Source organism: Meleagris gallopavo, chromosome 3 (genome assembly GCF_905368555.1).
Source record: "Meleagris gallopavo chromosome 3, MGAL_WU_HG_1.1, whole genome shotgun sequence".
In the NCBI taxonomy this organism is placed as follows: domain Eukaryota; kingdom Metazoa; phylum Chordata; class Aves; order Galliformes; family Phasianidae; genus Meleagris; species Meleagris gallopavo.
This window is the reverse complement of record NC_139406.1, coordinates 41203147-41218034: the sequence shown is the minus strand read 5'-3', so window position 1 is coordinate 41218034 and position 14888 is coordinate 41203147. Positions and strand designations below refer to the sequence as shown.

At 34.9% G+C, this 14888-nt stretch overlaps 1 long non-coding RNA gene across 1 annotated transcript in view; it reads left to right on the top strand.

Annotated features, from left to right (window-relative positions):
• The first annotated feature begins 241 nt into the window (after positions 1-241).
• LOC146544671 (uncharacterized) overlaps positions 242-14888 on the top strand; it is a 62903-nt gene continuing 48256 nt past the window's right edge. Inside the window, exon 1 of the long non-coding RNA XR_014882416.1 lies at positions 242-563. This is a non-coding gene — a long non-coding RNA (uncharacterized LOC146544671). The remainder of the gene's footprint in view (positions 564-14888) is intronic.

Below are 14888 nucleotides of genomic sequence, written 5' to 3'. Positions count from 1 at the left end.
TGTTCAGAATTGGTGTTAGTATATTCATCTAAAGTTACAAATATTTTATCTAAGAAACGTATTTAAAAATACTCAAAAGGCAGAAAAAAACTGCCTATCTCTCAAAGAAGAAATATTTCTCCTCCTGGATATGCTATAGCACATGTATCTATACTATAAGCAATGCCTATATGTCAATGACTTGTTGAAGGATGAGTATGTGGAACATGTTGGGACTTGTCTCAAAACACAAAACCCAGGCTCTGCAGTGAGGAAGTGACTACTGTTAGAGGACACTATTGAATGCTGGGGTCAGCTTCTGTGACCCCAAGCAACCAACAAAAAATGCATAGGGACAAGTTCAAATAAAGGTCAGGCATCCCGTAAAGGTGCTGTGCTTGGTCAACCACCTGAGATCTCAAAGAATGCTCCCTACTCATTTGGGGGAACTTCTTGGACCTAAGTAGTGCATGCGCTCCTCTGAAGAGCACTGGCTGGCATCTGTTTGGAGAGGCTCCAGTTTGACCTTCCTCTCTTAAACCAAAGAACTGAAGCCTCCATCACAGGATCCCTGGGTGATTACTGTATGTACTTCTTTCTCTTTTTCTTTATTTTCTTCTCTATCCATCTCTCTTTCTCTATTCTATCTCAGGATAGTTAGCAAGATAGTTAGTACTAATTAGATATACCAAGCCTTGTTGTTATTTTTGATTTTTGCTATTAACAAATTTGCCTTGTTTTTGCTGTTTTTTATGATTTCATTGCTGTTTGTGTGGTTTTTACTGTTACCAGATTTTCCCAACTTGTGATTTTGTGAAGTTCTCTTTATTACAGAATACTGAGGATAGTATACTGAATAAATTGTTTAAAATCAGGACATTGAGTTGGAAAGTTCTTATTTTTCTTAAGGAGGGGAAGTTTACAGTGATTTTGGAGACTGATGAAAAAGCAACTTGACTACCTCAAGAACATGTTCGTGAATTGATATATATTATGAAGGATGCTATTATAGAAGAGATTGATAAAAATGGTGACTTGAAATTTTGGGTCTCAGAACAGATGGAATCATACAAGGTGGCTCTGAATTAATCACTTACAAAAAAAAAAAGTGTGACAGTCATTGCCGAAGAAATAAGAAATGTAAACAAAGAATGAAAAAATGATTGATTATGAAGAAAATAACAGAAGTTTGAGATTAAAAACTGTCCATAGCAAACAACAAAAGTTTAATGTACATATAAAAGCAAGAATGAAAACAGAACAAATAAGATCATTATGAAAATATAGTGAAGTAAAAAATAAATGGGCTAGAGATAATATGTATATAATTCAATGAACCAGACAAAAAAAAAAAAAAAAAGAAACACACAACTTGTCATATATATTTTACATGAATATGTCCTGAAGGGAAGGAAAATGTTGTCCGAACTTTATAAAGAGAGAAGATTAATCCATGGGACCAAAGGCTGCTTAGTTTTACATTAATCATGTACAGCGTTTTAGAAAGAATTTCTAAAAAATCATGCAATTAAAACCACAGATATAAATAGAAGGTTGAATAAAATTCAGTATGAGTTTATCAAAGAGAGATAGAGCTAGACTCATTTAACAAGTTTTCTTTCATAGAACAATTAAATTTTTTAGTTAAGAACTCAGAATATTCAATTTACATGATAATTCAGACCAGGAGAGAAAAACAATTCTTATATTTTCAATAAAGTTGACAGAACTCTAATATTTAAAGATGTAAAGATGAATCTGTGGAAATTTTGCATATGTGCTTGATCTAAAGTATAGATGAACTGGCAGATCAAGAAGCCCCTTCCAGTTTTATGCTCCTGTTTCAATCTCTTCCTTCTTTTTTTTTTTTTTTTTTTTTTTTTGGGTGGGGGGAAGGAGGGGGACCCCAAATCAGAAGACGGAGTGTCGTCTTTATAACTTGGGGGTGAATAACATGGGGGTGAATAACATTCTTCAGTGTTTCATTGTTGATCACACTTGATGCAGTTTATGTGGCTTTTATGCTACTTTTCTCATACATGCATCAATAATATCTGTTCCAGAAAAAAATAAAATTGACTTATAAGAAAACTATTGCACTATCCCTAAGCTAATATTGACTACTAATATATCTAAATTATAAGGAATCTCTCAGTGACTTCTCATTAACTATTACTAATTTAAAATGCTAAAAAATATAATGAAATAATATTATAAAACTAGAAATCTGTTTCATATTATGGATTGGTATTCCTCAATTTAGAACCCGTGATATTATTTTGGAGAGTGTGAAGAAAGCCAATTGCATTAAGAAAGAAATATTTCTCTTCCTTTCTCAATCAATTTCGTTTAAGCATTAGCAAAAAATAGAACTGTTCATTGTACAATGAATATTTGATAGGCAGTTCTACTTTTACTGAGCCCTAAGTGCAAGTGAACTAGTGGGGAAGAAAATTATCAGATTTTACATATCTAAATTGCATCATCTAAGTACCTCTTTCTGCATAGCCCATTTGCTTGAAACCCATAAGTTTGAAAGAAGCAATGTAGTGAGCTTGAGTACTATCTGTAACATATGAACATTATGAAAAAATCTTTAGTTTATTTCCAGAATTTCACAGTCATTTGCTCCTTTCTTTCCAAAACAATTACATTGGAATTAACAATATATTTTTTTAATGAACTAAAAGTTAATAATAAAACTTAGTTAATATGCAAAGGCTGCCATATTACTGCTTAATGTCGTGTTAGGATTTGAGAAAATCCATGTAGTCTCTGGGGCAATAGATTAATAACAAGAAAATTTTGTTTTGTATATTTCAAAATATCATAACCTTGCCTATGCCATAAAATGCATTATCCTTTTACTTACTCAACACTGCTGGTTTTCTTAGCACAAATATTTCTTATTTTTTTTTATGCAATTTATACTATACTAAATAATATCTTTGCAGAAATATATAGTAAGTATTTGTATATTAATGACTATAAACAAAGCACATGACAATATCATATAAGAACAAATGAATAATCAAGTAGAAGTATAGAAATCTGGATATGTTCTTTAATTACATTTATTTACATTGAGAGTACTTTTTTCAACATAAATTAGTTCTTCACATGAACTCAAAATGGATAAATACTCACACTGTACACTACATCCAATTAAGGCAATGGTAAATATAAATTGATGTCAGCACAAAGATTATCAACATTGCCTTTCTAGTATATAATTTTATTTTAAAAAATCAACACAAATTTTTACCAGTTTAACCTCCAGTTTAAATGTATTAAAATAATTTCAAGTATGACTTGGAGACTTGTCAGAAATTGTATAGTATAAACCCTCTGACACCTAGGAAGGGTGGAAACAGCATGATGCCTGTACCCAGGCAGTCTTCTGCACTGCTACTTGAATAGCCATCTTCGCCATGTCTTCATCGAGTATAGGCCTGTACTTGGCTCATAGATGGCCAGATCCACAGCAATGGTGGCCAACGCTAGGGCTCAGACAACTCTGAAAAGAATCAGAAGTTCATGTATATGTAATGTTTTGATTTTCTATTTGTCCACTGCCTTCTCAGATTATTTTAAAGAGACTTGAAGCGATCCAGAGCAGGAACCTTCACAAATACTCCTGTTACCAGCCAGAAAGAAAGGAAGTACTTCCTATGGGCAAATGTCCTTGAAATGGACAACCTACGCACATAGCGAAATTGTGCACAGGCCATTTTATGATTCTATCATTCTATGATTCTATGATACAGCAATAGTTAGAAAAAGAAGAGCTTTGGAGGATGTCCAAATCAGGTAAGATCCTGACCCTCCATTTCCACATTTGTGCCCACTGTCTAGAAGTCTGGACATATGAGGATTGACAGCTGGCTCCTCTGCTGCACCCAACATTTGAAACTATGAGATCAGCTGGAATAACTCAGTGATAGAAGCCAGGAAGAACATCTATCCAATAGCTAGAGAAGACAGTATGCTCCCTCATACAGCTGTCTTAGTCTGATAGTTCATATTTATTGGAGAAAAACTATCCCCTAGACAGGATTTCAGTATATTATTCATGTCTATTGTCTGTCTTGAAGATGAAAGGATGAAAACTTAAATCTGAGAAATTAGTTAATTCTCTTTCTATTTATATATTAAAAAAATCAAAGATATAATTTTACTGTTAACAGGAGACTTATCTGAAAATTATCAACACTATGAGGTAAGACTGACTTCCCTGACATAACTAAATCATTCTCAAAATAGATAATAGATAATGTGAATAAATCTCTGCATCCCACAAGAGGAAGTTGACAACTGTGGATAGATCTTTGCAACATCATCAACAATATGTGAGAACAATATATTCCATCTACCACAAATAGTAGAAGATTATATTACCTTCCAGAAGAAAGTTCTGTCTGCTCAGATGAGACTTGGTAATTAAATGTGTTCCTGTTTATTTGTGAATAAGGCTTTCTCCATATTGTTTTCAAATGTATTTCATATATTTAAAATGCTACAGTTGAAATTTATTTGAGAATTTTAATGAGTATTTTTTCTGATGCCAATAATTGGTTTATGTACAAAAATGTTTTTACATTTCAATAAAATAGAAATATATTCTTCCAATTACAGAACTCAGATTTGAAGTTTGAAATGGAGGAGAGTACACTGTAACTTAAAAAAAAAAAAAAAATTGAATGTATTGCTAAAAATATATTTGGTGCTTTGTGGAACTTCTTCTATGACCAAAAAAAAATCACTAAGCTTAGTAACAGTGGAATTGGTAAAATAATTTCAGACAATTTTTCACAATTGATATTAATAATGTGGTCAAACCTGTATGTACATAAAATGTTATTAAAACAGACAATATAAAAACATACATATTTAAACAAATGTGAGAATAAAAATTTTGACAATTTTTTTTTTTGTTTCAAACTTTCAATTTTTGAGTCTTCAAATAAGCTACCAAAATTACAAAAAGTGGATTAGGAATAAAGTTATTTAAAATAATTTTGAAACCATCAAAACACTTTTTGAATTAGAACTATTGAATTTTATCCAGAATTATTTGAATTTCAAATATTAATTTCTATTATTGCCTCACACAGCAATATAATATAACCATCAAAAACTACAAACAAATTCAAGGAGTACGAAAAGGATCTCTGAAAGGCAGCTGTGTACACTTACAAACTTACTATGCTGTTCAAATTCTCCTTGTACTTTTTTTCATAAAACTAAAGACATTAACGTAGTGTTCCCACATCTTGCTAAACAGTCAAACACTGAGACATAGAAAATAGAACCTTAAAAACATAAGTTATAGGAATATCAAAATGTATCAGGAATATTTTAAAGTTTCCATTTACTTTGAACTATTACTTATATATATTACAATTATTTCAGGAATTAATAAATAATGCAGATAGGACAAAGAAATTCTAGCAGTACTTACCTATTCCATCCAGGAAAAATTCTTACTGGTTCCAAACCAAAGTTGAGTGTGTCTGGGTGAGGAAATGAGTGTAAATGAAGACAAGAAGCAGAAAGAAGGAATAGTTTTTTTGGGAGGGAAATTCCTAAATATAGTTTTAAAGGCAAACACATGAAGCTGTCAGGCACTGTAAAGGAATTCTCAGCCTGCATAATAACTGCTTCCCTGTTCTGTGAATAACTCTTAAACTGTATTCATTTCTTAAATGTGGTATTGCAGCTTGCAGTTTTCCCTCTTGAATCACAGAATCACAGAATTGTAGGGGCTGGATGGGACCTCCAGAGATCATCGAGTCCAACCCCCCTGCAAAGCAGGCCCCCTACAGCAGGCTGCATAGGTAGGTATCCAAGAGGGTCTTGAACATCTCCAGGGAAGGAGACTGCACAACCTCCCTGGGCAGCCTGTTTCAGTGCTTTGTCACCCTTACTGTGAAGAAGTTCCTTCACATATTGGTGCAGAACTTACTATGCTCATATTTATGGCCGTTTTCCCTTGTCCTGTCCCTACAGACTGCTGAAAAGAGGTTGGCGATGTCTCTTTGACTCCCATACTCAAGATATTTATAAAATAAAGATCAGCTCTTAGTCTTCTTCTCTCAAGGCTGAACAGACCCAGGTTGCTCAGCCTTTCCTCGTAGGGGAGATGCTCCAGGTCCTTTATCATCTTTGTGGCCTTCAGCTGGACTCTCTCCAGGAGATCCCTGTCTTTTTTTACCGGAGTGCCCAGAACTGGATACAGCAGTACAGGTGAGGCCTGACCAGGGCAAAGTAGAGGGTGAGGATCACCTCCCTTGACCTGCTGGCCATGCTCATTTTAATGACTCCGGGATCCCGTTGGCCTTCTTGGCCACTAGGGCACACTGCTGGCTCATGGCCAACCTGTCATCCACCGTGACCCCCAAGTCCTTCTCTGCAGAGCCCCTCTCCAGCAGGTCCCAACATGTACTAATACTTGCAATTATTCCTTCCCAAATGCAAGACTCTACACTTGATTTTGTTAAACCTCATCTGGTTTATTGCTGCCCAGCTCTCCAGTCTGTCCAGGTCTTGCTGAATGGCAGCACAGCCTTAGCTGTGTCAGCCACTCCTCCCAGCTTTGTATCATCAGCGTACTTTCTGAGGGTGGACACTATCCCCTCATCAAAGTCATTGATGGAGATATTGAACACAACCAGATCCAGCACTGAGCACTGACCCCTGGGGAACACCACTAGTTGCAGGTCTCCAACCGGACTTTGCACTGCCGATCATCACCCTCTGAGCTCGGCCAGTCAGCCAGTTCTCAATCCACCTCATCATCCATTCATCTATCCCACACTTTCTCAGCTTTGTTATCAGGCTGTCATGTGAGACTGTAAGAAAAGCTTTGCTGAAGTCAAGGTAGACAACATCCACTGCTCTCCCCTCATCTGGTGATGCCATCATAGAAGGCTACAAGGTTGGGTGAGCACGATTTCTCCTTGATGAATCCATGCTGACTATTCCTGATAACCTTCTTCTCTTCCAATTGCTTGGAGGTAGCATCTAGAACAAACTGTTCCATCACCTTTCCAGTGACAGAGGTGAGACTGACTGGCCTGTAGTTTCCTGAATCCTCCTTCTTCACCTTTTTGAAGACTAGATTGGCACTGGCGATCCTTCAGTCTTCAGGCACCTCTCCTGTTCTCCAAGATGTGATAGAGAGCGGTTCACCAACCACCTCTACCAGTTCCCTCAGTGCACATGGATCCATCCCATTGAGGCCCGATGAAGAACCAGTCTAGTTTTCTTTCTTGATTGTATCTTAATATTGTTTACATAGAAAGTCACAAAAAAATCAATTTTTTTCTTATTTTTCATAGGATTTTTCATAGGAACAGAGTGCTGGTTGCCTTTTGTTAACTCTCTCTGTGAAAGTAAATTAGTTCATAAAAAGTATTTCATGTCTTTAAGCAGACTGTCTTCAGTTTTTATGAATGGAAACAGCTTCATTATTTATGAATGCTAAGAGAATTAAAAATTATTTAGAATCAGAAATGTATTTAAAGTATTACATATACAATATGTATTAATAAGTATTTTCACGTTTAGCATTTAAGAAGCATTTTTAATGTTTTAGTTGATTGAAACATCAATAATCATTTAGAAAACATTCAATAAGTAGGTGAGCTTCAAGAAAATTATTACATTTTGGTAGATTAAGATAGACGCTCTTTAAAGAAGATTTAGCCTTTGAAGCAGAGCAATACTTCCTTCTCCTTTGCAGAACTAATTCCCTACACATGTATTTTAAGAATGAAATGCAATCTTCATGCACGGGCACTTGTACTAGAATAGGGAAGTGGAACATCAGTGACTATAGGACCATAGTAGAATAAAAGATTCAAAGATTAGTGCCAATAGCAAAAGAATCTATGATATTGAAATATCTAAATTGTTCAAATATTAGTCTTAATTTTCACACTCATCCTGTATTTGGTAAAGAAACTTATAAAACAATCATTCGTTTTCTTCAACATTCTACTTTAGGAGGGTCTTGTAGTAATTAGTAAATTTTCATAAGAGTCTGTCTGATTTTGTAATCCCATTACAGGAGATATTCCTTCTTTATATTCTCTTATCTTCCTTATTTCTTCAAGCGTAGCACAGTGCCATACTGTGCCTTGAAAGATAATAGGTAAGCTATAATTATATGTCAGAATTTAATTTTTTTGGCAACAAATGTCTCTTACAGCTACATTTTGTCATGCTGTTAAATATATCTGAATAAAATCCCTAGAAAACACTTAGGAGCAAAGCTGATTAAAAACTTAATTTTCCAAACACTGGAGTTGAAAGTAAAAAGGAAAACTGGTACACATGTTTTTCTTTTATGACATTCCTAAGTGTTCAACCAGCATGTCACATGTAGTTGTTACATAATCTTCCCATATCTCTACATATGATTACAATAGAGGATGTATTATAATCAGCAAATGTAAACAAGTAGTTATTAGAAACAGTATCTGTATTTTACTCAAGAATATTCAGACTGCTTCAGGGCTACATAACTGGTACTTTTTATGCTCGTCACATTCAAAATAAGGTAATGTGGTGATTATAAATAGAAAGTTGGGTCAGCTACTAAACTGTAGCCATCATGCAGGCTAGGAAACAACTGCCATAACTAATCAATCATAATAATCAATTGCCTGGCATCTATTAGTGAATATTAACTTTATTATTAGTAACTTTTTTAATACCTTATCCTCTATTGTCCTTAACTGTATTTGTTATTACTAATCAGGACGTAGTGAGTGGTAAGCAAATGAAAAATTCTACTAAAACAGAACATTAGTGTTTTATGATAATCTTTCAGTTACTTGCCATAAAAAAGACAAATTATGCAAGATAAGATACAACGGCGAACTGAACATACTTAGCTGGCTTTTAATTCTCTAGAAACTCTATGTGCAAAAACCCTCCAAATCTATATGAATTGCACTAGAAAATCCCCTGTAACAAAAGCTATAGTATCTTAAAATAAATGAAACTTCTGGAAATATCCAGCAAAAGAATGGTACCTGCTTCTGTTCTGCTGACATGCAGGGAAGGAATATAGGTTGAGCACACAGCAGGATCTTCAACTGACACTAGTAAGATGAGTTTCAGCAGATCTTTCTGCCTGACTTCTGCCCATAACTAAGGATATTAATTAGCCACCTCACTGATTTTTATTTAGATATGCCTCTAGATCAGATGCACAGATGGTTCTGTGATTCCTTCATTTTTTATTCTACAATCTTTGCTACCCAATAATTGAAATAAAATTACTTTCATCAAACTGTGGATTCATTTGTTCCTGTGCTACTAATACAACTAATTTTCAGCAGTACATTACAGTCAGTTTACTGGAAGTTATGTGCACAAAGCCAAACAAGTAAATATTCTTATCTGATGATGTTGTGTATAGTTAGTTGATTCAAACAGGGATACAAGCAAATAACAATGCATAGTACAGTATGAAATATATTGTATTTTTTTCTATTTACATATGCTATGAATCCAAGAATAAGAGTTGTATATAATAGAATCATAGAATTATTCAAATTGAAAGTCTTCAGAAGCCACTTAGTCTGATCCCTTGTTTAAGACAAGCCTGATCAAATCAGGTTGCTCAGATTTCTGTCCACACCTTAAAGGTTCAAGACTCAAGACTTAAAGGTGTTCAATATTCACTCCCTCAAAACAGAACCTGTTTAGGCTCTTACCATATGAAATAAAATAAATCCTATAATCATTCAAATTTTCATGTGCTTAACTTTGTACTTATTGCCTTTTGTCATTGGCATTTCAATAAAAATCTGTTCTATGTGTAACCATAGATGAAGTAGTTGCTGTCAGCAGTATAAAGCTGACAAAATCTCTCTGACTTGTCTCCCCTCCACATAGAACTTGCAGAGCTCTCTTAGCCTCTCCTTGTATTCCATGTGCTCAGCTTGGTGGGCTAACTCAGCTGCTGAATTTTGTTTTTTGCTGGTGCCTTTCTTGTTGGGAGCCAAAAACTGGAGGAAGCTATCCAGATAACATTCTCAAATGAAACATAATGTTCATTTAATTAATGTAATGAATCAAATTCTTGAGGCTAAAAATAATCTTGAAGATGCCTTCAGTTTGGATTTGAAAAACATAATATTTCCAGTATTGTAGGTGTCAAAGTAATTTCAATGGCTGATTCAGCTTAAATTCTGGCAAAATCAGCAGGCTGGCATTTTGCATGCTTAGAACTCAACCAAAGTAAGAGGAACAAACAGATTGTTAAGCAAATTTAAAGGACAAAGGAGGTCTTGTGAAGTAAGATTGATATTAAATCTGCATGGATTAAAGCAGATAAAGCTTCAAAATCTCAATATTATTTATTGGATATACAGAAAAATGAATTGTCTTTAAATGTGATAATAGACCATTAATTAACTTTAAAAAAGATGGTCCTGATATACTGAATCACATATTGGGTTTAGACATGTGAAAAGATACATAGAACTACTTATATAGCTAAATATTAGTATGCTGTTTGATTGTGATCCATCAAAGCACGGCAGGAAATTAACTAAGCAAATATGAAAATTAGTGCTAGAACTTTATTATATACTACTGTTCCATGTCATAAAAATATTTTTTTCCAGTTCTTTGTCCTTGTCATCAAAAAGTTCCTCATCCCATGTTCTGTTAATTTATTACTAATTAAAACCCTTTGATATTCGTATCAACATAGAATAATTTCACTTCATTCAGTGTTGCTTTTAATCTAGCTAATTCAACTAGTACTGCTGGACTTTTGGATTATTATGTAATTATTGTATATTAAAAAGTTAAGTAAGTCAGCAGATTTTTTGGACAGCAATGAAAACCTGGATTACTTAGTCAATCCAGAGTGGCTTAAGGCCGACTATAAACAAAGAGCTGGAGAATTATGACAGAACCCATGAGACATTTTGAAGCATCTTGGACATGACACAGAAAGGCAATAATACAAACTCATTATATGTAAAAATTTAAACCATCCTGAATAACTGCCTGCGAAAAATTACTTCCACTGTTGACCTCTTGAATTGGTTGGGGAATTATATTGTTAATTAGCTAGAAAAGATGGAACCTGGAAACACTTCTCACTTTACTGTGAATTGTATCAGTAATTTCAGTTTCAATTAATTATTTTCTTCAGAAAGATTATCCAAAATCAAGTTAGTGTATACAAGTCAGGTGATTAAAATCACTCTCTATGACTATAATCACTCTCTATATTTGCCCTCTAAGACTACCTAAAATGAGGTTTAGTGAGCTGGGGGTAACTAGTCAAGCTGCGCCAGCGGACATTTAGGCTGGACATTAGGAAATACTACTTTTCTGAAAGAGTGATCAGGCACTGGATGGGCTGCCCAGGGAGATGGTGGAGTCACTGACCATAAAGGTGTTCAAGGAACATTTGGATTTTGTGTTGAGGGATATGGTTTAGTGAATACTATTGGTGATAGGTGGATGGTTGGACTGGATGGTCTTGAAGGTCTTTTCCAACCTTGGTGATTCTTTGTTTCTGTGAATCTGTAAAATGCCATGACACTCCAAAGAAAACTAAGCTAGTAAAATAAAGTGCACTTTCACGACCATACAGATTTTAAAAAATAAATAAACAACCACATTTACATTCTTTCCAGAATACCAGTAGTATGAAATATTTTTAAAAGTTCTGTTGCCTATCAAACTTGTCAGTCAAATTGTATGTTGAATTACATTTATAATGACATCATGAGGTTTTTTTTATACATTATTTTTCTTTTTGGGTTTAAGAAAAGTAACTGTTGAATGCAATTGAACTGTAGAATAAAGAGAAGAATAAACTGTGGATGTTAAACAAAATAAAAGATGATAATACAGAATTTGCAAAGAACAAGACTGTGGAGCTTGTGATTATAGGAATTTCTTGACCTTACCTACCATTAATTTGAAATGATACATAAATTGAACTTGACCAGAAAAACAATGAAAACAAAACAAATCAACAAACCAAAAGAAAACTGAAACAGAATTAATTAAATTTAGAGGGAAATACAGTGTAATTTTTTTTTTTTCCACAAAAAAGCATCAATTTTTTGTGCGTCTAGTGATGTATAACTGTCAAGATCCTTTGATAGGAAGGATCTTATACCTTCTCTATCACCCTCTGTGTTACTCACCTCTGGGGTAAAATAGTCAAGTTTTATTAGAGCTATAAGAACACTTTTTTCTTTCCGCACAGAAAAATCCAAATAAGCAGCGTAGGAGAAATTATATGTTTTTTCTTTTATGGTCTTAGATTCTAATTCTAGCACAAACAGGTAACTCCCAATAGTTTTGTTTTCTTCAGTTATCATGAAGTCAGTAAGATGACCCATAACACAAGGTTATGTTGAGAAAAAAGTCTATGAAAACGTTAGAAAGTTCTGCCTGGCTCACAATGGTCATTTAGATACAAATGATTTAAATAAATCAATTAACATTAGTTGCACATGACTTTTAAAATATGCAGGCAATTTAGGAAAAAATATGATGCCTATATAAGTCATATAGAAAACATTTTTCTCTGAATTTCTTAACTAATTCACAGGTACTGGATGATTATAAGTCACAGCAAGATCTGCTACATCAGTGTAAGTGATGACAAACTTCCATATTTTTAAATGACAAAAAATTCAATATGTATTCATGTTAGTCAGCCTTCCTGCATCTCTTGCATTCCTGAAATCCTTCCCACTGTCAAAGCAGAGCAAGTACAAGACCACTTCATGAGGCTGAATATGTACAGCTTAGGGACCAGACTATGTCATCCCAGGTCTCTGAAGGAACTGGCTTATGCACTCTCCATAATATTTGAAAAATCATGGCTGTCAGTTGAGGTCCCCTGTGACTGGAAAAAAAGGAAACATCGTTCTCATTTTTAAGAAAGGGATAAGGAACGGTCAGTGAACAGTACACTTGTGCTTCAATGATCATGGAGCAGATCTTCCTGGGATATACCTTAAGATGCAAGTGAGAGATGAAGATGTGATCTGAATCGTATAGCATAACTTCACCAAGGGTGGATCGTGGCCTTCTACAATGGAGTGATGGCACTGGTGGCAAAGGGAAGGCAACTGATGTTGTCTACCTGGACTTCTCCAAAAGCTGTATCTGGTCCATACCACATACTTGTATCTTAATTGGAGGAATAACAGATTTGAAGGGTGGACTATTCAGTAGATAAAGATTTTGTTGGACAGTTGCATCCAGAGAATTGCATTGAATGCATCTATGTCCAGGTGGTCAAAGAATCATAGAATCATAGAATGGCCTGGGTTGAAAAGGACCACAATGATTATTTAGTTTCAACCCCCCTGATATGTGCAGGGTCACCAACCACTGCTTGAATGCCTCCATGGATGGGACATCCACAACCTCCTTGGGCAACCTGTTCCAGTGTATCATCACCCTCTGTGTGAAAAAATTCCTCCTAATATCGAAACTAAACCTCCCCTGTCTTGGTTTAAGAACATTCCCCTTGTCCTATCACGATCCACAGGTTGGTGCTGAGTGCTCAGGGGTCTGTCTTGGAATTGGTGCTCTTTAACATCTTTGAAATGGACAGTGGGATTGAGTCCACCCTCAGCAAATTTGCAGACGACACCAAGCTGAGTGGTACAATAGAAGAAGGGATGCCATCCAGAGGAACCTTGGCGATTTTGAAAAGTGCACCCCAAATGAGATTGAATGCACCAGATGTTGCACTAGAATCAGGGCAATTCTAGACATGTATACAGACTGGGGGTTAGAACTGAGAGAGAGCAGCCCTGCAGAGAATGACTTGAGGTCTTGATGGGCAAAAAGCTAAATATGAAGCAGCAATGTGTGCTGGAACACCTCTGTTATGAAGAAGGGCTGAAGAAGGCACCTGTTCAGTCTGGAGAGGAGAATGCTCCAAGGAGGCCTCGTTATGGCCCTCCAGTATTTGAAAGAAGCTTATAAGTGGGAGGAAGACAGACTTTTTACACACTCTGATAGTGATAGAATAAAAGGGGAATGGCTTTAAGCTAGAAGAGGGAAAATTTAATTTAAATGTTAGGATGAAAGCATTCTCAGAGGCCATTGAGGAACTGGAACAGATTGCCCAGAGAACTTGTAATACCCCATACCTGGAGATGTTCAAAGCCCAGATGGATGAGACCCTGGGTAGCTTGATTTGGAGAGTGGTAATGCATGGCATGGGGGTTGGAAGAAGGTCTTTGAGGTTCCTTCCAACCTAACACTTTCTATGATATAATATTTTTGGTGATTTAAGATATTATTTCCTCTTTTATTCAACTTCTTGTAATTGAACTTTTGAAATTTGAAGAAATTCTGTTTCGCCATAGGTAACCTATGCTAAAATTAGAGAATTATAAATCAAATCTATATAGTATAAGTAAATCTCAGGATATTGAGTTTCTAATTGCAATTTTATTTCTATTCTCTAGTAGATATACACAATAAATAAGGTCAATGTCTTTTTTTCAAATATGCATTTACTGCTCACTGTGGAACAGTAAAACTCCAATGAATTTTTTCTTTGCAGTGGAAGGGAAGTTACTGTTTGTCTAACTCATCAGAGAAACTTGATTTTACAAGCATGTCATAAAGGCTTTTAAAGGAAAACCATCTTACCCAGAATTCAGAAAATGCTGAAGCTATTTGCTGAAATAATAATCTTTAACACTTCATCTGGAAGAAAAAAGCTCAAAAAAAAGTCACTGACATAATAGTATTTCAATATATTTGGAGGTAAAGATGGCTATTAATACATGTTCCTCCTTCCTTTTTTTCCTATTTCACAACTTATCAAGTCAGGTTGAAAATAAGGCTTAGATTCTGCAACTTTCTTTATAAAAATGCATAATTTAATA